The sequence below is a fragment of the Mobula hypostoma genome, chromosome 3, assembly GCF_963921235.1.
Source record: "Mobula hypostoma chromosome 3, sMobHyp1.1, whole genome shotgun sequence".
In the NCBI taxonomy this organism is placed as follows: domain Eukaryota; kingdom Metazoa; phylum Chordata; class Chondrichthyes; order Myliobatiformes; family Myliobatidae; genus Mobula; species Mobula hypostoma.
Genome location: NC_086099.1, coordinates 62,681,387 through 62,706,960, shown reverse-complemented (window position 1 = coordinate 62,706,960; position 25,574 = coordinate 62,681,387).

The following is a 25,574-nucleotide window of genomic DNA, read 5'->3' as shown; positions in this document are numbered from 1 at the left end:
GCAAGCTATGCCAGATGGAAAATAAGTCCAGGACCAGTCTATTGGCTCAGAGTGTCTGACCCTCCACAGGAGGAGCTGCACATTCGATGGCCACAGGCAGGAACGAACTCCCGTGCCGCCAAGTGTTGTATCACGGTGCAATGTGGCCGAAGTCCAACAGTAAAAAGTTCAATATCCAGTCTGCAAACACATTCCTCACTCGTAATATGCCCCGGATTGCACCATCCGTTGTTAACCAGATCAGTAAGCACCCAACTCCTTTACGCTTACCACTGTCAGTGCACTTCCGGTCAGCTGGAACGGTATTACCTACCGAACTCCTCTTCTCCAAAAGTCTCTGTTGTCTCGACCCGGTCCTCTTTCCTCAGCTTTGTGATCCCCCTCTGCATCCTCTGTGTGTTTTCCTCCGGATTTCAGCAGGGGTGTCTGCCGCTCTGTTCACTAAACCGGCCGGTATTTGCTGGTCCGTGGAATACACAATGCGACCTTGCTTCTGTCCCGCGTGTCGGGATGTAACCATTTCCAGCGCTAAAGAAAACCCAAATAAAACTCTATCTACCAGCATGTTAGAGAGGGTGCAGCTTCGACGTGTTACCGTGAGAAAAAAAATACAAAAAATAACGTAAATTAAAAAGTAAGAATAAAGTAAGAATAGATCGGAACGGCTGTACCAGGCTGCATGTATGACTGGCGCATGCGCACAAACAAACCTAATTGTTGTAAGGGGAATGATGAGGCTATCAGGCAGGAAATTGGAAGCTTAAATTGGAAACAGAGGTTCTCAGGGAAAAGTACAGAAGAAATATGGCAAATTTTCAGAGAATATTTGTGTGGAGTTCTGCATAGGTACATTCCAATGAGACAGGGAAGTTATGTTAGGGTACAGGAAACGTGGTGTACAAAGGCTGTAATAAATTTAGTCAAGAAGAAAAGAAAAGCTTACAAAAGTTTCAGAGAGCTAGGTAATGTTAGAGATCTGGAAGATTATAAGGCTAATAGGAAGGAGATTAAGAAGGAAATTAGGAGAGCCAGAAGGGGCCTTGAGAAGGCCTTGGTGGGCAAGATTAAGGAAAACCCCAAGGCATTCTGCAAGTATGTGAAGAGCAAAAGGATAAGACGTGAAAGAATAGGACTTATCAAGTGTGACAGTGGGAAAGTATGTATGGCAGGGGTCCCCAATCTTTTTTGCACCACGGACCGGTTTAATATTGACAGTATTCTTATGGACCAGCCAACCGGGGGGTGGGTGTTCAAGTAGGGTTAAACTCACCTCAACATGTCTTTTACAGTTAGGGTTGCCAACTTTCTCACTCCCAAATAAGGGACAAAAGTAGCAGTCAAATCCCGGGACACTTTACCCCAGGAAAGACTACCATGACCATGAAGCCTTGCGCGGGCACCTGTGTGCGCATGTGATGTGCGCATGCGTGTACGTGCCGATTTTTACCCCACAAATAAGTTTTGCCTTTATCTTCTCGACTATACTGTACACACATTATTTCTACTTTATATATGCTGTGTATTTAGCATATCATTCCTGCTTTTACTATATGTTAGTGTTATTTATTTTTGGTTTTATGTGTTATTTGGTATGATTTGGTAGGTTATTTTTTGTGCCTGAGAACGCTCAAAAATTTTTCCCATATAAACTAATGGTAATTGCTTCTTCGCTTCACGCCATTTCAGCACAAAAGGTTTCATAGGAACGCTCTACCTTTGTGGGGGAAATACGGGACAAACCAATTTAGCCCAATATACGGGATGTCCCGGCAAATACGGGACAGTTGGCGACCCTATGTTCAAGTTCAACAGTGCGTGACAGGGAATGAGGAAAGGTGCAGCTGACTCATATCGTTTCCTCACGGCCTGGTAGCATATGCTTTGCGGCCCGGTACCAGTCTGCAGCCCGGTGGTTGGGGACTGCTGATGCATGGAACCGGAGGAAATAGCAGAGGTACTTAATGAATACTTTACTTCAGTATTCACTATGGAACAGGATCTTGGCGATTGTAGGGATGACTTGCAGCAGACAGAAAAGCTTGAGCATGTGGATACTAAGAAAGAGGATGTGCTGGAGCTTTTTGGAAAGCATCAAGTTGGATAAGTCGCATTAGAACCTCTTGCAATTGCTATTCGAGAATCATCAAATATTACTGGGATAACTCGGGGATTAAAGTCCCATAAATTATCACTCTATGCTGATGATTTACTTTTATATATTTCTAATCCTGAGAAATCCATTCCTGCTGTTTTAGAGTTACTAGCACAATTTGGTTCTTTTTCAGGTTATAAATTAAATCTTAGTAAGAGTGAACTCTTTCCGATTAATAAACATCTTCCCTTATATTATAAATTTCCATTTAAATTGATTGATAACTATTTTTCATATCTTGGGATTAAAATTACTTGTAAATATAAAGATTTATTTAAGATTAACTTTTTTGGGGCTTACCATTTCTGTGGATGATTGGGGGCAGATTTTACAATTAGTTAATACTTCCTCTATTTGTGCTAAACATTCCCTAATTCAATTTAAAGTGGTTCATAGAGCACATATGTCCAAAGATAAGTTAGCGCGTTTTTACTCGCATATTAATCCTTTCTGTGATAGATGTTCGGGGCAGATAGCCTCTTTAACTCATATGTTTTGGTCTTGCCCTACTTTGGAAACTTTTTGGAGAGATATTTTCAATATTATTTCTAAGGTATTAAATATAGATATCTCTCCTCACCCTATTACTGCTATCTTTGGACTACCTAAAATTTCTAGTAATCTTTCCCCTTCAGCCCGTAGAATGATTGCATTTCTTACTTTAATGGCGAAAAGATGTATTTTACAACATTGGAAAGAGCTTAATGCTCCAACTACCTTTTTTTGGTTTTCTCAGACGATTTTATGTTTGAATCTGGAGAAAATTAGAAGTAACCTTTATGATTCTTCATTTAAATTTGAACAGATTTGGGGACCTTTTATTCGATATTTTCATTTAATGTAATATTTACCCTTCTTGTTTTCTCTTCACTGTTTTAATGGAGGTCGGGATTGAGGACGTGATTTTAAGTTTAACTCTGTTTGGTTTCAAGTTAGCCCATTGCTTTGCTTTGCTTTTAGTTAGTTGCACGGTGGGTTTTTTTTTTGGGGTTTTTTTTTCTTTTTTTCCATTGATATATATAAAATCTAGTATACTATTATGTTATCTTGGTTTCTTATGCTTAAATTACATTGTTTGTAGTATTTTCTTTTTGGTATTGTTATCTTTTGGAATTTTATTATACTTTAACATTGTATTAATGTTTATATGGCTTACCTTTTTTGTATACTTACTCAATAAAAAGATTTAAAAAGAAAGAAAGAAAGATTAACTTTTTACCATTAATAGACCATATTACTCAACTTTCATCTAAATGGTTTCCTTTATATTTAACTTTGATTGGTTGTATTAATGCAGTTAAGATGTTTTTTTGCCAAAATTTTTATATGTGTTTCAGGCATTACCAATTTTTGTTCCAAAATCTTTCTTTGATAAAGTAGACTCTAAAATTTCTTCATTTATTTGGCAGAATAAAAATCCGAGACTGGGTAAAATACATTTACAGAAAGCTAAGAGAGATGGAGGTTTAGCATTACCTAACTTTAGATTTTATTATTGGGCAATTAATATTCGACATATGAAATTTTGGTTACTTGATCAGGATATACTATCTATTCCTAAATGGGTAGCATTGGAACTACAATCTGTTCAGGGCTATACACTTGGCTCTATTTTAGGTTCCTCTCTCCCTTTTGATTCGAAACGCCTTAAGCAGGTCTTTAACCCGATAATTAAATATGCTTTGCGTATTTGGTTTCAATTCAGAAAATTTTTTAATCTTAATCAATTCGGGTTAGCGATTCCTATTTTAGGTAACATATTTTTTCCTCCCTCTTTTACGGATCGCGCTTTTCAAACTTGGAAGACTAAGGGTATTTTACGGTTTTTGGATTTATTTTTAGATGGTTCCCTTATGTCTTTTGAACAACTATCTAACAAATATAATTTATCAAGAATACATATTTTTAGATATTTGCAAGTTAGAAATTTCCTAAGTACTATACTTTCTTCCTTTCCAATGCTTCCTCCTACATATATTTTAGATTCGATAATTAACCTTAATCCATGTCAGAAAGGTGCATCGGCTATGATTTATAATATTATTATGAAACTTAGGAAAGCTCCATTTGATAAGATTAGGGTAGATTGGGAACAGGAATTGGGGCTTACCATTTCTGTGGATGATTGGGGGCAGATTTTACAATTAGTTAATACTTCCTCTATTTGCGCTAAACATTCCCTAATTCAATTTAAAGTTGTTCATAGAGCACATATGTCCAAAGATAAGTTAGCGCGTTTTTACTTGCATATTCATCCTTTTTGTGATAGATGTTCGGGGCAGATAGCCTCTTTAACTCATATGTTTTGGTCTTGCCCTACTTTGGAAACTTTTTGGAGAGACATTTTTAATATTATTTCTAAGGTGTTAAATATAGATATCTCCCCTCACCTTATTACTGCTATCTTTGGACTACCAAAAATTTCTAGTAATCTTTCCCCTTCAGCCCGTAGAATGATTGCATTTCTTACTTTAATGGCGAAAAGATGTATTTTACAACATTGGAAAGAGCTTAATGCTCCAACTACCTTTTTTTGGTTCTCCCAGACGATATTATGTTTGAATCTGGAGAAAATTAGAAGTAACCTTTATGATTCTTCATTTAAATTTGAACAGATTTGGGGATCTTTTATTCGATATTTTCATTTAATGTAATATATACCCTTCTTGTTTTTTTTCACTGTTTTTAATGGAGGTCGGGATTGAGGACGTGATTTTAAGTTTAACTCTGTTTGGTTTCAAGTTAGCCCATTGCTTTGCTTTGCTTTTAGTTAGTTGCACGGTGGGTTGTTTTTTTGGGGTTTTTTTTTCTTTTTTTCTATCGATATATATATAAAATTTAGTATACTATTATGTTATCTTGGTTTCTTATGTTTAAATTACATTGTTTGTAGTATTTTTTTTCGGTATTGATACCTTCTGTAATTTTATTATATTTTAACATTGTATTAATGTTTATATGGCTTACCTTTTGGTATACTTATTCAATAAAAAGATTTAAAAAGAAAAAGAAAGTTGGATAAGTCACCGGGACTGTATAGGATGTACCCCAGGCTACTGTGGGAGGCGAGGTAGGAGATTGCAGAGCCTCTGGCAATGATCTTTGCATCATCAATGGGGACGGGAGAGGTTCTGGAGGATTGGAGGGTTGCGGATGTTGTTCTTTTATTCAAGAAAGGAAGTAGAGTTAGCCCAGGAAATTATAGACCAGTTAGTCTTAATTCAGTGGTTGGTAAGTTGATGGAGGAGATCCTGGGAGGCAGGATTTATGAACATTTGGAGAGGAATAATATGATTAGGAATAGTCAGCATGGCTTTGTCAAGAGCAGGTCGTGCCTTACGAGCCTGAGTGAATTTTTTGAGGATGTGACTAAACACATTAATGAAGAAAGAGCGGTAAATGTAGTGTATATGGATTTCAGCAAGGCATTTGATAAGGTACCCCATGCAAGGCTTATTGAGAAAGTAAGGAGGCATGGAATCCAAGGGGACATTGCTTTGTGGATCCAGAACAGGCTTGCCCACAGAAGGCAAAGAGTGGTTGTAGACAGGTCATATTCTGACACAAAGGTTGGAGGTGTTGTGGATAGTGTGAAGGGCTGTCAGAGGTTACAGCAGGACATTGATAAGATGCAAAACTAGGCTGAGAAGTGGCAGATGGAGTACAACCCAGATAAGTATGAAGTGGTTCATTTTGGTAGGTCAAAGATGATGGCAGAATATAGTATTAATGGTAAGACTCTTGGCAGTGTGGAGGATCAGAGGGATCTTGGGGTCCGAGTCCATAGGACGCTCAAAGCAACTGCGCAGGCTGACTCTGTGGTTAAGAAGGTGTACAGTGTATTGGCCTTCATCAATCAAGGAATTGAATTTAGGAGCCAGGAGGTAATGTTGCAGCTATATAGGACCCTGGTCAGACCCCACTTGCGTACTGTGCTCCGTTCTGGTTGCCTCACTACAGGAAGGAAGTGGAAGCCATAGAAAGGGTGCAGAGGAGATTTACAAGGATGTTGGGGAGCATACCTTATGAGAATAGGTTGAGTGAACTTGGCCTTTTCTCCTTGGAGCGACGGAGGATGAGAGGTGACCTGATAGAGGTGTATAAGATGATTAGAGGCATTGATCATGTGGATAGTCAGGGCTGAAATAGTTCCCACAAGAGGTCACAGGTTTAAGGTGCTGGGGAGTAGGTACAGAGGAGATGTCAGGGGTAAGTTTTTACTCAGACAGTGGTGAGTGCGTGGAATGGGCTGCTGGCAACGGTGGTGGAGACGGATACGACAGGGTCTTTTAAGAGACTCCTGGATAGGTACATGCTTAGAAAAATAGAGTGCTATAAGTAAGCCTAGTAATTTCTAAGGTAGGGACATGTTCAGGACAACTTTCTGGGCTGAAGGTGTCATGGTCTGGATCAGGGGCTCTTTAAATTTACTTTGTTTATGTTACAATCCGGACCGTTGACTCCCTGTTTCCCCTTGGTTCCCTGTTTTCCCGTGTCCCTCTGCCTTGGTGATTAGAGGCAATTTACTCTCAGCTGAACCAGTAGTTTATAGTCTCCGGCTTTCAGCTGTTCAGCGCGAGAGCGTTTGCAAAGTCACAAAGGTACGATGTGCCAACGTCATCTGGCCGGAGCAAGCCTAGTCTCCGCCCGAAGCGAGTGCCGGTAATTCACCTTTCCTTACCAGAGCAACCCTGTCAAGTTACCTCGCCAAAGCGAGCCTGCAAAGTTTCCTTACCGAGGTGGGTCCGTCAGTTAACCCGCTGGAGGGAATCAAGAACCGCTGTCTACTGTTCCCGGGCCGAGTTGAGAGCTCACCACTACCCGGAGGCTCCAAGTCAAGTCCTGGCTTCGGGGGCATCAAAATACCGAGTCAAGTCCTGGCCCTGGTGGCATCCAAGTTCCGAGTCAAGTCCTGGCCCTGGCGGCATCCAAGTACTGAGTCAAGTCCTGGTCCTGGTGGCATCCAAGTTCCGAGTCAAGTCCTGGCCCTGGCAGTCTGTGATTCCTGTCCTACCCCCCGGTCTGAATCCCTTCTCTGCCCCTCTCACCTCTAGCCCTCGTCTGCAGCCCTCGCCTCCACTTTGGTCTAGTTCTTTCACCGGAGCTAGATAGGTACTGTCTGGTGTTCTTTCGTGTTGGTCTTGTCTTGTCCTCGCCTCCGTGGGGTAAGTCTGGCCATCTTGCTGTTGCCCCACAAGGGTCATGTCTTGTCATTTCTTGTCCTCGCCTCTGTGGGGTAAGTCTGGCCGTCTTGCCGTTGCCCCACAGAGGGTCATGAGTTCCGGTCCTATGTCCTGTACCCAAGGAGGGGTCCTGGCTCTCTGTTCTGTGTGTGAGTCCCAGCCCTATGTCCTGTACCCAAGGAGGGGTCCCGACTCTGTGTTCTGTGTATCTGTCCATGGTTCCATGTACCTGCTCCCCCGAGACTCTGTTTTTCCATGTTCCTCCTCTCCCTAGCCCATGTCCTGTCCATGCCTGGTTCTGGGGTCCGAGCCCGGGGCAAGACCCAGGTACTGGGTCCTTGCCCAGTCTCTGGCTCGGAGTCCATACTGTACCCTCTTCATGTTGCCTCCAGTTCTGGGATCCGATTCCGAGTCCAAGCCCAGATCCCTAGTCCCAGCCTAGTCGTAGTCCTGAGTCCTTGTTCAGTTCGCTATTCCTGCTTCTGCTTTGCTCTCCTGGTATCGAACAATAAACTCAATTTAATTAACCTCACAAGATGTGTCTTGCATTTGGGTCCACCCTGGCTCCCAATGCCCCCCCCTCACTGTGACAGAAGGGCCTGTATTGTGTTGTATGTTTTCTATGTTTCTATGTTACTTGAAAGAAAATCCATACACACTAGGTCAATGGTCCCATGCTTGTAGGTGAGACAAGGGAGCAACTCTTTTAGGCGGTGTCCTGCTCTGAATACAATGAATGCAATTTAAACTAATCTTCAACTTCAGGCTTCATTTGTGCTCAAGGGAAACAATCTCTGGCTAATCTGTAATTCTTGTCAAATCCCAGATGACCTGAGTCATCATGAAATCACCTCAGTACAATCTTCCTGTACTTCTCAGGCAAGTGAGAATGTTGAGTTCTGTTTGGAGGAGAAGCAAAATTTGATGGCACAATTTTGAGACTTTGAGAGTTTGTCCTCAACTCCAGTTTTTCCCCATTCTCTCATCAATAAGGGTATATTAAAATGTTTTTCATCTTTCTGTGCTACTGACAATTCAGTGGGGCTCAAGACAAGCAACTGTTTTGTATGCTTGAGGAAATTTGTGGCTAGAAGCGCCCAAATAATCAACAGCTCTATCGGGCTGTAGTCTTTGCTCTGATTTGCCAACTGTGGAAAACTGGTACATTGCTTTAACACCAGAGAGAGGAATGTCCTCCCACTCTTGTTCAGTTACCGGCATCTCATAACAGTTTCATGATAATGCATCTGCGTCAATGTTCTGACTCTCTGGCCTATATTTAAGACTGAAATCATAGGCAGACAATGCTGCCAGCCAGCAATGACCTGTAGCATCCAATTTTGCTGAGGTCAAAATATGTTAATGGTTGTTGTCGATTCTCACCTTAAACTTGACACCATATAGATAGTCATTGAGTTTGCTTTCCATTGCCCATTTCAATGCCAGAAATTCCAATTTGTGAGCAGGGTAGTTCTGTTCAGATGGTGACGAACTCTGGCTAATGAAAGCAAAAGGTCTCAGGCCTTTACCTTGGTCTTGATATAAAACACCACCTAACCCTACATGACTAGCGTCTGTGTGCAATATATATAGCAACTGGAGGTTTGCAAAGGCAAGCACAGGTGCTTTGCTCAGTAACTCTTTAAGTGTCTGAAATGCCTCCTCATACTTTGCATCCCATTTTTCCACGAAGGGTTAAGATACGCCTTGACTTCTTCTCTCTTGGGCTTTCTCCCTTTCTTCATTGAGGGAAGATAACCACATAGGAGTTGATTCAAAGGGCAACTCATTCTGGAGTAGTTCTTCACGGATCTCCAGCAGCACCCACAGAATCCAAGGAATGAGTGCAGAGCACTCACAATCCTGGGTCTTGGCCATGTGGTCACTGCCTCTATCTTAGAAGGATCTGTAGCCACTCCATGCTCAGAGACTATGTGTCCTACATAGTTGACTGACGTTTTACAGAACTGGCACTTGACCAGTGACGGTTTTAAACCTTCAACATTCAGGCAGACTAACACCTTCAGTAGTCTTGTCTCATGCTCCTCTAGTCTTGACCCAAATGCTTGGAGATCATCTAAACACACAAGTACTTCAAGCAGGTTCATGTCTCCAACTGTCTGCTCCATGACATGTTGGAAGTTAGCCGGTGCTTCTGGTATGCCTTGGGGCATCCTTTCAAACTGAAAAAAATCCAAGAGGACATATGAAGGCTGTCTTTCCTTTATCAGATTCACTCATTGGTATTTGGTAATTCTCTGTCTTTAGATCCAACACACGGAACCATTTGCTTCCACTTAAACAGGCCAGAACGTTCTTGATCCATGGAACTGTATATTGGTCTGTGATTGTACATCTGTTCAGTGTTCTATAATCAACACACATTCATATTTCCCATTCTTTTTCCTACAACTATAGGCGACATATAGGGACTCCTTGACTCAGTAATAATTCCAGCTTCTTTATGTTTCAGCAGGTGCTGCCTAACATCTTCAATCTCCACTGGAACTAACCGGCAAGACCCCTCTCGGAAAGGCATGTCCCCTGTCACTCTGATAGTATGGAGAGCACTCTTGGAGCAGCCAACATCAAGCTCATCAGTATAAAAGACATCTTTGTGTCCCAACATCTTATCAGTTAGTCCTTCCATTCCTCTGGTACTGGGAGTCAAAGTTGAAAGACTTCAATGTCAACTTTCCGAATACAGGAGACTGTTTCTCTTCCTTTTCCTTCACTGGAAAACTAGAAAGTACTGCCACAGGAAAAAGATGTGCAATCTGCATTCCATGTTTGAGGGTAACATCTCTTCCTGAAGTACTCCTGACAATCACTGTAATCCAATTAGAATGGACAGCCGAAGATTTCTGCAATTCAGGTCTCACCAGAACTCCTGCAGGTAAGAGTGACTTTTCTTCCTGATTGTCTGGAGCATTCACAAGAATGGCTGGGATGCTGGGCGTCTCCTGCAAATTTGGGTACTCCAGTCACTCTAGATAGTCCGCCATGATGTAAAGTGATTGGTTTAGGCTGGGTATACCTCAGTTCCATTTTTATGCTCATCATCCTGCATAGAAGAAACTTTCACATTCTCAAAAGTGGCTCTGAATACGGGGTGAATAGACAAGGTTCTCAGAAAATTCTCTCCATTTCTCCCCTTACATGCTCCCATGAGCCTTTTCACAATGGAAGTGTTTGCTTCCACAATAATGGAAGCTCTACCTTCATGACCAGACCCAGTCAGACCAACACTAGTGTATCAATAATCTCAGCTACTCCAACATCTGCTTCTGAAAACACCAGTTTCAATGACAAATAATCATCATAAGGGAAATCATCAGCATTAAGCCCCCAAACCTCAAGGGCACTGATAGGAATCAATGGCAAATGTGTCAAGTACCTGTTGTAAAACGATCTGTCTTGTAAAGTAACTTGAGAAGCTACATCAAGTATGGCTCACATAAATGCCTTCAATCTGTATGGATGCATCAGAGCTTGGTGCCACTAAGACTTCAGGAATATTGATTTGCACTTTAGTATTCCTGTTGATACACTGATTGGAACATAGTTGCTCCAGGGCATTAGGCCATTCCTTTACTGGATCCCTCTGTAGTTTTCCGTCTTCTTTTCCTGTTTGATTAACCACTGATTTACTTTTTGAAGGTTTTCCTGTACCTCACAGTTTCACTAAAATGTCCATCTTCCCCACATTGTAAGAGAAAACACCAGACCTATCCTCAGTTGAGAAACCTTTGCAGCAGCGTTCCTCTGCTTTGTGATTTTCACAGGCGGGTCGGGTTTTCCAGTGGATGCGTCACGTTTAGCTGCAACATTAACAGACATCAACGGAGTCAGCTCAGCTCGAATGTTTGTCACCTCATTTCTCAAAAGCTCTACTCGTGTGACATCAGGAGTCACTTTAACAACAGAGGCTACAACTGAAGACAATTCTCGGCCTTTCAAAACTTTTTACTCCTCAGTCATGTTTTCCTCCTCTCTAACTTGTCCAGGTAACTCAGTAAAAGGGGACGAGGGATCGGCACCTTGTGGGTCATTCGAATACATAGAGCAACCACGTCTTGTGACAGTGCGCCCTTCACAACTTGCTGCACTCTCAAGTGGATTATCTTAAACAGTTGAATGCTTCCGTTGCAGCACAAACAGAACAGCGTTTTCTCCATTCAAAAATATATGCAAAGAGCTCCTTTTCTTCTTCTTGGAATGACTGTCTGAGCTTCACCATGAGATCAGCTGAACTTTCAGTAGTGCCAAAGTCATTTTCTAGACCTTGCATATAGTTAACTGACGTGGCTGAAGGGTTTTCTGCCTTTAGGAACCTCACTATATCAGTGGTAGGGCCCTTTAAACTCTCTACCAGTCTCTGCTTCTTTATATTGTCTGAGCACTGCCATTCATCTAGTAAATGAGGGGAGGGAGAGAGGGGGGAGAGAGGGAGAGAGGGAGAGGGAGGGAGGGAGGGAAGGAGGGGAGAGAGGGAGAGAGGGGGAGAGGGGGAGAGGGGGAGAGGGGAGAGGGGGAGAGGGGAGGGGGGGAGAGGGGGAGAGGGGGAGAGGGGGAGGGGAGGGGGAGGGGAGGGGGAGAGAGGGTGGGGGAGGAGGGGGAGGAGGGGGAGCGGGGGGAGCGGGGGGAAGGAGGAAGGTCCACCAGGGAATCCTTTTTTGCAGAGCTATTTATGTGCCAGAGCGAAATGAGCATCAGGTGCCTCAATTAAGGCACTCAACAGAACAAGGGAGGAAACAGGAGAACCCAGAACAAGGATCGATGGACCGGACCATGAACCGGATTGTGGACTCGGAGCGGACCACGACAATATATGCATAGGGCCGAATCGGAAATGATAGATACTGGCTGAATCAAGGCATCGCCGCCCCAGAGCATATCAAGGCAATTGAACCCAATGTTTGAACATCGACTTAGGTACCGGGTCAGGCTGTCGGGGCCCAAGGTGAGGGACAGGTGAGTTCAGATCGCTGCTCCACAACTCAGTTCTGTGCTGAACTATGGGGCTGTCTTTGCAGACTTCAGTCCAGAATGCTATTTGCTTGCTTGCGGTTATCATTTGCATGATGTGTATTTTTTTCTGTACATTGGGTGTTCAACGATCTCTTTTTATATATGTGGGATCTTCTGGGTTTCTTTGTTTTGTGGCTGCCTGTTAGGAGATGAATCTCAAGATGTATAATGTATACATGCTTTGATAATAAATGTGCTTTGAACTTTAAACTTGAACTTTGAACTTGCTTAGATAAGGGGCCCAAAACTGCTCATAATATTCCAAGTAAGGCCTCACCAGTGCCTTATAAACCCTTAATATTACATCCTTGCTTTTTTATTCTAGTCCTCTTGAAATGAATGTTCACATTGCATTTGCCTTTCTCACCACACAATCATCCTACAAATGAATCTTTAGGGAATCCTACACAAGGACTCCCAAATCCTTTTGCTCCTCAGAATTTTAAATTTTCTCTCCATTTAGAAAATAGTCTACCCTTTTATTTCTTCTACCAGAGTGTAATATCATACAATTCTCGACAGTGTATTCCATCTGCCTCCTCTTTGCCCATTCTCCGAATCTGTCTAAGTCCTTCTGTAGCCTCTCTGCTTCATCAAAACTACCGGACCCTCGACCTTTCTTCGTATCATCTGCAACTTTGCCTCAAAGCTATCAATTCCATCATCCAAGTCATTGACATATAACATAAAAAGGAGCAGTCCTAACATGGACCCCTGTGGAACACCACTAATCATTGGCAGCCAACCAGAAAAGGCTCCCTTTATTCCCGCTCTTTGCCTCCTGCCAATCGGACACTGCTTTGTCCATGCTGGTGTCTTTCCTGTAATACTAAAGGTTCTTAACTTGTTAAGCAGCCTCATGTGTGGCACCTTGTCAAAGGCCTTCTGAAAATCCAACATCAACCAATTCTCCTCTGTCTATCCCGCTTGTTATTTCTTCAAGGAATTCCAACTGATCCGTCAGGCAAAATTTTCCCTTGAGAAAACTCTGCTGACTACGGCCCATTTTACCGTGTGCCTCCAAATACCCCAGAACCACATCCTTAACAATCAACTCCAACATCTTCCCAACCACTGAAGTCAAACTTACAGGCTGTAATTTTCTTTCTTCTGATTCTCTCCCTTCTTGAAGATTGAAATGATATTTGCAATTTTCCAGTCCTCCAGAACCATTCCAGAATCAACAGATTTTTGAAAGGTCATTAGTAATGCCTCCACAATCTCTTCAGCCACTCCTTTCAGAACCCTGGGATGTAGACCATCAGGTCCAGGTGACTTATCTTCCTTCAGTCCTTTCAATTTCCCAAGAACCTTCTCCCTAGCAATGGCAACTTCACTCACTTCTGTCCTCAAACTTCCAGCATACTGCTGTCATGGTTCAGTCTGTGAAGTCTGCATTCCGGTTCACAGTCCGGTCCATGGACTCAGGACTCTGGGTCTTCCAGCTGTCCCTTGTTTGAGTTAATCATAGGTACCTGATTCTCATCTTTGGGCTTGCAATATAAGTAGCCTTGGGATTGAGTGTCTTTTCCTTCTCTATGACTTTTTAGTTGCCTTCTTTTAGTTGTTAAAAGCTTCCCTATCCTTAACTTCCCTTTAATTTTTGCTCTATTATATGCCCTATCTTTGACTTTTATATTGGATTTGATTTCTCTTGTTAGCCACAGTTGTGTCATTTTTCCTTTCAAATACTTCCTCCTCGTTGGGATGTATATATCCTGTGCCTTCCAGACTGCTTCCATTCCAACCATTGCTGCTCTGCTATCATCCCTGCCAGTGTTCTTTTCCAATCAACCTTGGCCAGCTCTTCTCTCATACCTCTGTAATTCCCTTTACTCCACTGTGATGCTGATACATCTTACTTCAGCTTCTCCTTCTCAAATTTCAGGGTGAATGCTATCTTATTATGATTACTTACCCCTTACGGTTCCTTTACCTTAAGCTCTCTGATCAATTCCAGTTCATTACACAACAGCCAATCCAAGATAGTTGATCCTCTTCTGGGCTTAACCATGAGCTGCTCTAAAAAGCTATCTCATTGGCTTTCTACAAATTTCCCCTTTTGGGATCCAGCACCAACCTGATCTTCCCAATCTGCCTGCATACTGAAATCCCCCATGACTTTTTCAACTTTGCCCTTTTGGCATGCATTTTCTATCTCCCATTTTAATTTGTGCACCACATCCTTACTATTGTTTGGGGTCTGTATATAACTCTTTTTACACTTACAGTTCCTTTGCTCTATCAACAATAAATTAAGACCGTCTGATTCTATCTAATGATTTCTAATGATTTGATTTCATTTTTTACCAATAAGGCCATGCAGCCCCCTCTGCCTACCTGGCTGTCCTTTTGATACAATGTTTATCCTTGGAGGGAAAGCTGAAAATCAGGACCTTCAGGGTAGTAATCTAACATCTTCTTTCAGCCATGACTCAGTGATGCCTACAAACTCATACTGTGCTACAAGTTCATTCCATATACTGTGTGCATTCAAATAAAAACACCTTCAGTCCTCTGTTCACCCTTTTGATTTTGTCTACCTTTTGTATTGCAACTTATCTTGTTGTCTGCAATTTTGTCCTGTTGTCAGCCTTCTTCCTGGTAGCAGTCTCACTGCCTCTGTTTCTAAACCAACTACCTCACCGTCAGCACTATCGCTCTGCTTCCCATCCTTCAGGTTCAGGTGTAACCCGTCCATTTAGTGCAAATAGTACATTCCCCAATGACCTATCAGTCTGAACCCCTGTCACCTGTACCAGTTCCTCAGCCATGCCTTCACCTGCCAAATCATCCCATTCTTACTCAGGCAGCCAGAGATTACTACGTTGGAGGTCCTAATTTTCAGCTTTCTATCTAGCTCCTAAAATCTCTCTTCAGGACCACCTCGGCTTTTCTACCTGTGTTGTTGGTGGCAATATGTACCAAGCCTCCTGGCTACTCACCCTCCCTCTTTAGAATGCCATGGAGCCGATCCAAGAAATCCCTGAACCTGGCACTGGGGAGGCAATATACCATCCATGTGTCTCTATCACACCTTCAGAATCTTGTTTTTGTTCCTCTGACTAAGGAATCTCCTATCACCACTGCAGTCCTCTTCACTTCTCCTCTCTTCTGAGCCACAGCACCAGACTCAGTCACTGCAGCTCCCCCTGGTGGGTTGTGCCCTCTCAACAGTATCTAAAGTGTTATACTTATTATTGAGGGGAATGGCTACAAGTGTACTGTGCACTGGCTGTGCATTTCCCCTCCTTTTCCTGACAGTCACCCAGTTACCTGTCTCCCTATAGCTCCAGTTCTTTAATACATTCTCTGAGGAGCTGCAGCTCGGAGCACTGGGTGCAGATGTGTTTATCCGGGGACTGGAGATCTCCCATAACTCCCACATCTCACACACAGTACAAAACACTGCCCCTGGAGCCATTCTCACTACACTACTCTGCCCTAACAGATGAGGAATGAAGAATTAAGAACAAAAAGAGAAACTTACAAGATACTTTATCTCGCCCAAGCCTGATAAGCCAAAGCCACTCCAATCACTGACCTATTCACAACAATGGCCACTCCACTTGCACTTGCATTATTTTTATTTCCCTTTCTACTGATTCCAGCTCGGTGATTGGTCGCAGTCCAACTTAAGTCCAATTCAGTTTTATTCCCCCAGAGTTCTTTTGAAACAAAAATTGGTCAGAAACTATTCAGACGGCATACAGCAATAATTTCCACTTGTGATTCCCTCAGGATAGTTTAGTAATCTTCCAGTGTGCTGACTAAGATTTGTTGATCAACCAGCTCCTAAAGTGGATTATCTAGTAATAAATGTTGTTGCTGACTGTGCAATGTTGTTGTATAAACATTGGTCACTCTGGTTCCTACATTACAACAGTGATTATGCTATAAAATCACAGCACTGTTGGTAAACTATCCTAAGTTCATAAAAGACAGTAATCATTTTGTAAAGTGATCTTCAGGTGTGTTGCGTATGAAATAAATAGGGGACAGCATTAATATGCAAATAAAGATCCTTGGAAAAAGTAGGGCTCTAGCCAAAAGTTCAGATACAAATGAAGAATGTACACTTCATTGTCTGCCCTTTTACGTTATTATTGATATAACCTGAGGTATGTAAAGGCATTTCTGGAAGTTGATGAAAAAGCAGCCAAAGAAATATTTGTTTTAAAAAAAGAAAACAGTTGGCCAAGCCTGCTCTTTCTGAGACCTCAGAATACACCCACACATTGTGAAAGATCCCCTGGGATTTTAAATTCCCTGTGTGCAGTTCAGATAACTGCTCAAAATTCTCATGAGCAAAATGGAAATTGCTTTTAAAAATGTATCAATTATAAAATAAAATTAATAAAGGTTTGCCACATTTAATTTTGACCAGAATGTGGATTTCAGTGTGATTGATTTCATAAATTCCTGAAATCAAATTCTTTGAGTATATATTGTCAAACAAAAGCAAATAATGCTGGAAACAGCATCCACACTGAGAGAAATGGAGTTGACCCATTTAATAAGGAAACTCTTACTCGAACTAGAAAAGTGAGAAAACAAGCATGTTTGAAATTGCAGAGGGGAGAGGTGTTGAGAGAACAGAGTGAAAGTTTGCAATAAATTGCAGACCAAAGTTGGCAGAGTAACAATCATTTAAAAAGCAGCATTCTGAGACAGAAAAGGGAGAAAATGAAAAAATGAGGAGAAAAATAAAAGAGTGGTTACCTGGAATTATTAAATTCAACATTATATCTTGAAGGTTTGAGCAGGCTCAGAAGGGAAGTAAGGTGCTGTTCCCCAAACTTACATATTTTACAGCAGCGGTCCCCAACTACCGGGCTGCGGACTGGTACCGAGCCACAAACCATGTGCTACCGGGCCGCGAGGAAACAATACGAGTCAGCTGCATCTTTCCTCATTCCCTGTCATGCACTGTTAAACTTGAACATAGGGTTGCCAACTGACCCGTATTTGCCGGGACATCCCGTATATTGGGCTAAATTGGTTTGTCCCATACAGGACCGCCCCTGTCCCGTATTTCCCCCGCTAAGGTAGAGTGTTCCCATGAAATGGTCCGTGCTGAAATGGCGTGAAGCGAAGAAGCAATTACCATTAATTTATATGGGAAAAAATTTTGAGTATTCCCAGACCCAAAAAATAACCTACCAAATCATTCCAAATAATACATAAAACCTAAAATAACACTAATATATAGTAAAAGCAGGAATGATATGATAAATACACAGCCTATATAAAGTAGAAATAATGTACGTACAGTGTAGTCGGGAAGATTAAGTCAAAACCGATTTGTGGAAAAAAATCGGCACGTACGCACATGCGTACGTCACATTTGCGCACGTGGCTTCATGGTCATGGTAGTCTTTCTCGGGGTAAACACTGCCCCGTATTTGACTGCTACTTTTGTCCCTTATTTGGGAGTGAGGAAGTTGGCAACCCCAACTGTAAAAGACATGTTGAGGTGAGTTTACCCCTACTTGAACACCACCCCGCTCCCCCGATCGGCCGGTCCGCAAGAATATTGTCAATATTAAACCGGTCCGCAGTGCAAAAAAGGTTGGGGACCCCTGCTTTATAGAAACAACATAAGAGGCTAGATAGTATGTGTGTGTGTGTGCACATCTGTGGGAAGGGTGGGGAGGGGTTGAATTAAAGTGACTAGTGACTAGAAACTCAAACAGGCCAGAACAGAGGTATTCTGCTAAGTGACTATACAATCTGATTTTGGTTTCTCCAATATAGTGGAGACCATATTGTTGTGCTGAGCACACTAAATAAGAACAGGTAGAAGTGAATAGCTGCCTCGCATGCAAGGGTTGTTTGGGTCCCTGTATGTGGAAAGAAAAGTGGGAAAAGGACGGGCGTTGCATGAGAAAGTGTCCTTGGAAGGGGGTGGTCAATGCAGACGGAAGAAACAAATAGGGAATGGAGCATTCCTTTCGTAATTTATGCAATGCCGCAAAAAGGTGTCTCCTACCATCAAGGACCCCTATCATCCAGGACATGCCCCTTTTCTTATTGCTACCATCACGGAGCAGCTACAGGAACCTGGACAGACACTTATCATTTTAGGAACAGCTTCTTACCCACTACTATCAGATTTCTGAATTGAAAATGAACCCATTTTCTAGTGATTGATTTCTTACTTGCCGCTAAGAGGGCCTGCAGCAACTTTATATCTTCCTTCTGTTCAAGGAACAATACATGCCCCAAATAGAGCGTCTCAAAGTTCAGAGGTATCTGGGACCTAAGTACCTTAACTAATGTTCTATGAATACCTTCCCAAAATAGACTTAATTTAGGGCAATCCCAGAAAATATGAAAATGATTTGCCTCCTTAGAGCCGCACCTTCTCCAACACATCACATTTGTATCTTTATATTTTTCCTGATATGGGGTCTTGAAGTATCTTATAATGTTTTTCCAACAATGTTCTCTCCAAGTCAAAGAATTAGTCGAGGACCATTGAAAGCTGCAGATTTTCCCCCAAGCCTCCTCTGAAAGTACCAACCCCGCTTCTTTCTCCCACTTCTCTTTAATATACAGTGTATTTACATTTTTAGCATGGGAGAGTGCATTATATAGGCGAGAAACTGATTTACTAGGTATTGAACTGCAAGCCGAATTCAGAATCTTGAAAAATTCTAATTCTACCGTTGATAGGTCTGTATATCTACAACTCTGGTTAACATAGTTTCGTATTTGAAGGTACCTAAAAAAGTCATTGTGTTCTAGGCCATGTTTGTCCTGCAGGATTTGGAAACTTTGTAATACTCTTTTATCTATAAATGAGAGGTAGGTTGTAAGACCTTTCTTTATCCATAGCTCAAATCTTTTATCTCCTCTGTTGGGAAGGAATTCGGTATCATATGCACACCATCTAAAGAGTTTTAGCATGTTATTAATTCCACATGAATTAACCACCTTCTGCCATACTTTTAATGTAAGATTTATCCAAGCATTATTAAATTTTTCCAACTGGGCCATCAATCCTTTGTCAGCTATTGAGGCCTGAAGAGGAAAACTGTCAACTAATCCAAATTCTATTTCCTTCCATCTAGCCTTATATTCCCTATTACGCCAATATAACAGAGGGGTTATCTGTGAGGCATAAAAATAATTTCTCAGGCAAGGAAGAACCATACCTCCTCTTTCCTTCCCTAACTGTAAAGTGTTATATCGAATTCTAGGTTTCCTTCCTTGCCAAATGAAGCGGGAAATCCATTTGTCCCATTCCCTGAATTGATTATCATCCACCTCCACTGGTAAAGTACGGAAAAGATATAATAAGATATAATGGCTAAATCCAATACCACTTACATTAGAAGATTGGTACGAAATTATCTTGGAAATATTTAAAATGGAAAAGTTGACCTACTCCCTGAGAACTCAAAAAGAAACATTTTATCAAATCTGGAATAAATGGATTGAATATATAACCCCAATGCAAGCAGACTTTAGATGACTCTCCTAATGATTTATATTGCTCTTCTCATCAACACAGTAATATTGCTAACGTAAGCACCCCTAGTCTAAATGTTTGTTGTTGTTTTTTTTTTGGAAAATAGAGAATTAACACAAGTAAAGGGAAAGATTTGGGAAAGGGATAAAAAAAATGAAAAAATTAAGTAAATAAGTACATAGGGATTGGATAATTATGTCTGCGGGCAGGAACAAGCACGAACAAATTGGGATATAAACACCTACAATGGTTGGTATATAGGCTTGTATGCAACATTTTGGACCAGTGGAAATGGTCCAGAAGGGTTGTATGGAAACTATTATTACCATTTTTCTTAACAACTAATTTCATTACTTAGCCTAATAGGTTAGATTTACCACAGTACATAATTATCTATTTAAATGTTTATTTTCCTTTTATATCATCTCAATGTGTACTTAAGAATGTATAAATAATTGTAGTTTTATACATATAAAAAAATGGAAAAGGTAAAAAAAAAGAAAATGAACCCATGTCTACTACCTCACTATTTTCCCTTTTTTGCACTACTTAGTTAAATTAATCATATGTGTATATGTACACACACACATACACATTACATACTAAATAAGCTTGGTAGTGGAACACCATTGGAGGTAGTGGAAATTGTGAGGAATTACTTGTTGAATATGCAGTTTGATACTGTAGAAGTTGAGGATAAGGAGAATTCTATCTATGTTCTGGCTAGAAGGAGGGGAGGTGAGAGCTGAAGTGCTGGAAATAGAAGAGAGTCATGTGAACTATTGAACAAGCAAAATACAGTTAAGGACAATGAAAGACATCTTAAAGTCACAAGATGGGTGAATGGAATGGAATCCCCACAGGAAGAAGAATTGGAGCAAATGTATTCAAGATTTCTGTGGAAATTAGTGGGCTTATAATGGATATTTGCTCCTATTCAATGACCTGAAATAGAGATATAAGAAAGTCAAATATAATATGGACCATTGAGAGTGAAAAATTGTACAAAGTACAGAAATTTTCAAGTTCTGTACATTTACAGGTAGCAGGATGAATGTAATAATTAATGTAATAGAAAAGCAATGGGGGACCCACATAGCACTGAAACAAATGACCATTCCAGGTCTCCAGCAAAGAGACAGGCATGGAGAGGCAAACAAACGTAGAGACACACAGAGTCAGGCAAACCCTTCGATCATTTGTTCTTATGCCAGTAACTCAGCTTGGTTTCTTTCATTCAAACAATACATATGTTCATTAACACTGTGTTCAGCACACACTTATAAATCAATTAGACAGCTTAATGGTCACTCCTTATCCATCAGTCCCTCAATGTATTGAACTTAACACTATTTAGACTTACAAAGAAGGGCATTAATTTTACATATAAGCAATAAGCCTGAATCCAAAGATGAATCCATCAAGCCAATTTGGCGGACTCTAAGAAAGAATCCATCAACCTAGCTCTCAAAGTGATCAGCAGACATTTAGTCATTAACAGACATCCTCATGTTAATGGTGACTGAGACTAAGAAAGAATCCTGCTGCAGATATTAACAGACCGACAGAGTTAGGACATAAGAACATAAGAAATAGGAGCAGGAGTAGACCATCTGGCTTGTCGAGCCTGCTCCACCAGTCAATAAAATCATGGCTGATCTGCCTGTGGACTCATCTCCACCTACCTGCCTTCTCTCCATAACCCTTAATTCCCCTGCAATGCAAAAATCTATCCAACCTTGTCTTAAATATATTTACTGAGGAAGCTTCCACTGCTTCATTGAGCAGAGAATTCCACAGATTCACCACTCTTTGGGAAAAACTCATCTCTGTCCTAAATCTACTCTCCCCAATCTTGAGGCTATGTGCCCTAGTTCTTGTGCCCTAATCTTGTACACTGAGCTCACAAACAAGCAATTTGTCATTTTGAACTGTTCAGACATTCATTCAAAGTTTTTCAAAATTTAATATAAAACATTCTCTACTCCAGATAATGGTTGTACCTTTCCAATTTCTGTCTCTAGCTGCTGGCTTTCAAAGCAATTGTTATCTTGATAGCTTTGTTCAGTAGGCTATCACAGGCATTTCCTCAGTTCTCTCCACCTCTCTCTGCAATAGTTTTCTCACTTTTCCAGTAGTGATGAAGTATCTTTGACTCAAAAAATGATTTTGGTTCTCTTCCTTTATGCTTCCTGATCTGCAGCATTTTCTGTAGATGACTTGATAGAGAAATTAGTTTGTCTACCTCACAATAGTGAATAATCCTCTTCTGGGACTATCTGAACCTACTGCTTAGAGTCCATTCACCGCAGCACTGAGTTAGTCAAGCTCTATTAAGTAATACATTGTCATTTCTAACTTGGGTTATGTTTGGATATAATAGTTTGGTTCTTTTCCAGGATAATATCAAATTACTTATATTGTTACGAGCATTGATTTCCCTAACACAGAAGAAAAAATACTTTAAATTCCATAAGTCTGCAATACAAAGTAAAAGAAAGTACTAGAACACACACCAAATCTAGGAGCCGCTGTGAATGTATAAAATCTAGTTAAGTCACAACTAAGACTGCCTTCGTTTTGGAACACCACATGGAAGAATGGATGTAAAAGCACCAGGGAGACTGCAGAGTACAATAACAGGGATGTAACCACAGTGTGGAAATTTAGTTTGGTAAGACATTGGCTGGACTGGAATTGTTTTCTTCTGGACAAAAGAGGCTGAACGATTACATGGGCAAAGGAGAATAATTTCACTGAGAACGGTGGGAGTCTGAAACACAGCATGGAATTTTGAAAACACACATCAAACTTGCTGGTGAACGCAGCAGGCCAGGCAGCGTCTCTAGGAAGAGGTACAGTCGACATATACCTCTTCCTAGAGATGCTGCCTGGCCTGCTGCGTTCACCAGCAACTTTGATGTGTGTTGCTTGAATTTCCAGCATCTGCAGAATTCCTCGTTTTTATGGAAATTTGGAGAAGGCAGAAAAAAATCAACTAATTTGATACAAATTTGGCAAAGCACTTGAAATATTGTAATTACAAGGCTATGTATGGATTGAACTAGACTATGAGAGGGAGTGAGAGAAAAAGGGAAAGAGAGAGAGAGAGCAAAAATATGTAGGGTGGAGCGTGGAGGGCGACTGAGAGAGAGAAAGGTAGTCCAAGAGAGAGAAGGAGAAAAGGAAAGCAAGCAAACATAAAAGGAAGCCAGGAAGTTTTGTATTTACATATTGTACATTTCCATGGACAGCCACTGGTACAATATGGGCAATACGGCAGCAAACTGTGCACAGTGAAGTTCCAGGTAAATGAGATAAATCCCTTTTCCGTGCTGCCTAAGATATAAATGTGGCCAAAGTTACATATGGCAGATTGGCAACTTTTCTTCAATAGTGACACGAAGCAATTAGATGCATTTTACTTTTCCTGTCCATGAACTATTTGGTTCATAGACAGGAGAACCACTAGTGACCTAAGAGTGATACTTGACAAGTGTGATGTGGGCATTGGTTCCTAGTTCTTGATTTTAAAATAATAATTCTCATGTTTTAAACCCTTTCAGGAGTTTACCCACCTCTAATTATGTCATGTTCTTTCTCAAACATTCCTTTAATTTTGGCCTGCTTAGTATCACTATCTTGTTTTACCCCACCACTTCAGCTTTCAGGGGCATATGATCTGTATGTCAGAATCAGAATCAGAATCAGGTTTAATATCACTTGCATATATCAAGAAATTTGTTGTTTTGTGACAATAGTATATTGCAATACATATTAATAAAAACTATAAATTACAATAAGTATATATAAAAAAGAAAATTAAATTAAATAGTACAAAAGAAGAGGAAAAAATATACTAAGGTAGTGTTCATGGGTTCATTATCCATTCAGAAATCTGATGGTGGGGGGGAAGAAGCTGTTCCTGAAACACTGCATGTGTGTTTATCTATCTCTTCACTTTCATGTCTTCCCTTAACCTCCAGCACCCAGGGCATGCCCTTTTCTCACTGTTACCATCAGGTAGGAGATACAGAAGCCTGAAGACACACACTCAGTGATTCAGGAACGGCGTCTTCCCCTCTGACATCCAATTCCTGAATGGACTTTGAAGCTTTGGACACTACCTCACTTTTTTTAATATACAGTATTTTTGTTTTTGCATATTTTTTAATAATCTATTCAATATACGTAATTGATTTACTTGTTTATTTATTATGTCTTATTTTATTTATTTATTTCTCTCTCTCTCTCTCTCTCTCTCTCTCTCTCTCTCTTTCTCTCTCTCTCTCTCTCTCTCTGCTAGATTATGTATTGCATTGAACTGCTGCTGCTACGTTAACAAATTTCATGTCACATGCTGGTGATAATAAACCTGATTTTCATTCTGATTCTTTAATTTCCTTTTTCAAAAATAAAATTGAGAGGGGCCTGTTGGGACTTGTCTGTGGAGTGGGAGATCACGGATTGAGCTGGAGACAGTTTCTTGCTGACTTTATATGCCAGTTTTAAAAAGTAAGTGGGGCCTGTCAGGATTGTCTGAGGAGTGGGATAACACAGCGTGATTTGGGGACACTTCCTTATGGAACTTATATGCCAGTTTCAAAAAGTTACTTGGGTCTGTCGGGGCTTGTCTGCAGAGCGGGAGAATGCTTGGGTTTTTAGTAAGCTAGAAAGAGCCAATAAAGAGAAGTGATGTTTAAGCGAAGTGGCCATTGTTGGAATGGCTATTTTGGGAGCAGTCATTGATGGAGTGGGCCAGTGTTAGAGTGGTCAGGCTTTGGCAAGAACAGGTAGAGGTTAGAGCTTGAGAAGTTGGAGTCAAAGGTATAACAAGTGTAGGTATTCTCCTCCCCTAAGATATGGGACTGCAGGCTATCTATCATTCTCCCTGATGACTACATCTGCAAGAAGTGCATTCAACTTCATGTCCTGACTGACAAGGTTAGGGAACTGGAGCTGGATCTGGATGTACAGTACTATGACAAAGTCTTAGGCATATATATAGCTAGAGAGCTTAAGATTTTTGCACAGTACTGTAACTTCAACTTACTACTTGCAATTTACAATTTGCATTAAGAACTTAAGACTGGTTCTTGCTTGAATCTGCAATATTCACAAAATTCCAAAATACTCCCAGCAACAAGCACAAAAGTGATTGAGCTCTTCAGGAAGCAGACCTCATTGCCATTTACAGTGCTGTGCAAAAGTTGTTAGCACTCTAGCTATAGTTACGTGCCTGAGTCTTTTGCACACAACTGTACTCAGAACCATCCAGGAGGCTGAAGAACTCATAGATGAAACATTTACTGAGGTGGTCACAACCAGAGTGCAGGCTTCAGATAGTAGATGGGTGACCACCAGGAAGGAAAAGGGGAGTTAGCAGTCAGTGCAAGGTTTCCTCATGGTCATTTACGTCAGCAATAAGTACACCCCCTTGGACACCGCTGTGGGTAATGACCAATAAGGGGTTAGCAGCAGCAGCCAGACCAGTTGCATGGTGGCTCAGCAGGGAAGGGTAAAGTCAGGCAATGTGATAGTGATAGTTAGGGGGACAAGCAGGAGATTCTGTGGCTGCAGAGACACACCAGCATGGTGTGTTGCCTCCCAGGTGCTAAGGTGCAGGGTTTTGCATAGTGACTGTAGAATATTCTCTAGAGGGAGGGTGAGCAGCCAGGGGTCATGGTGCACGTTAGCACCAATGACATGGGTAGAAAAGGGGCAAGAGCTC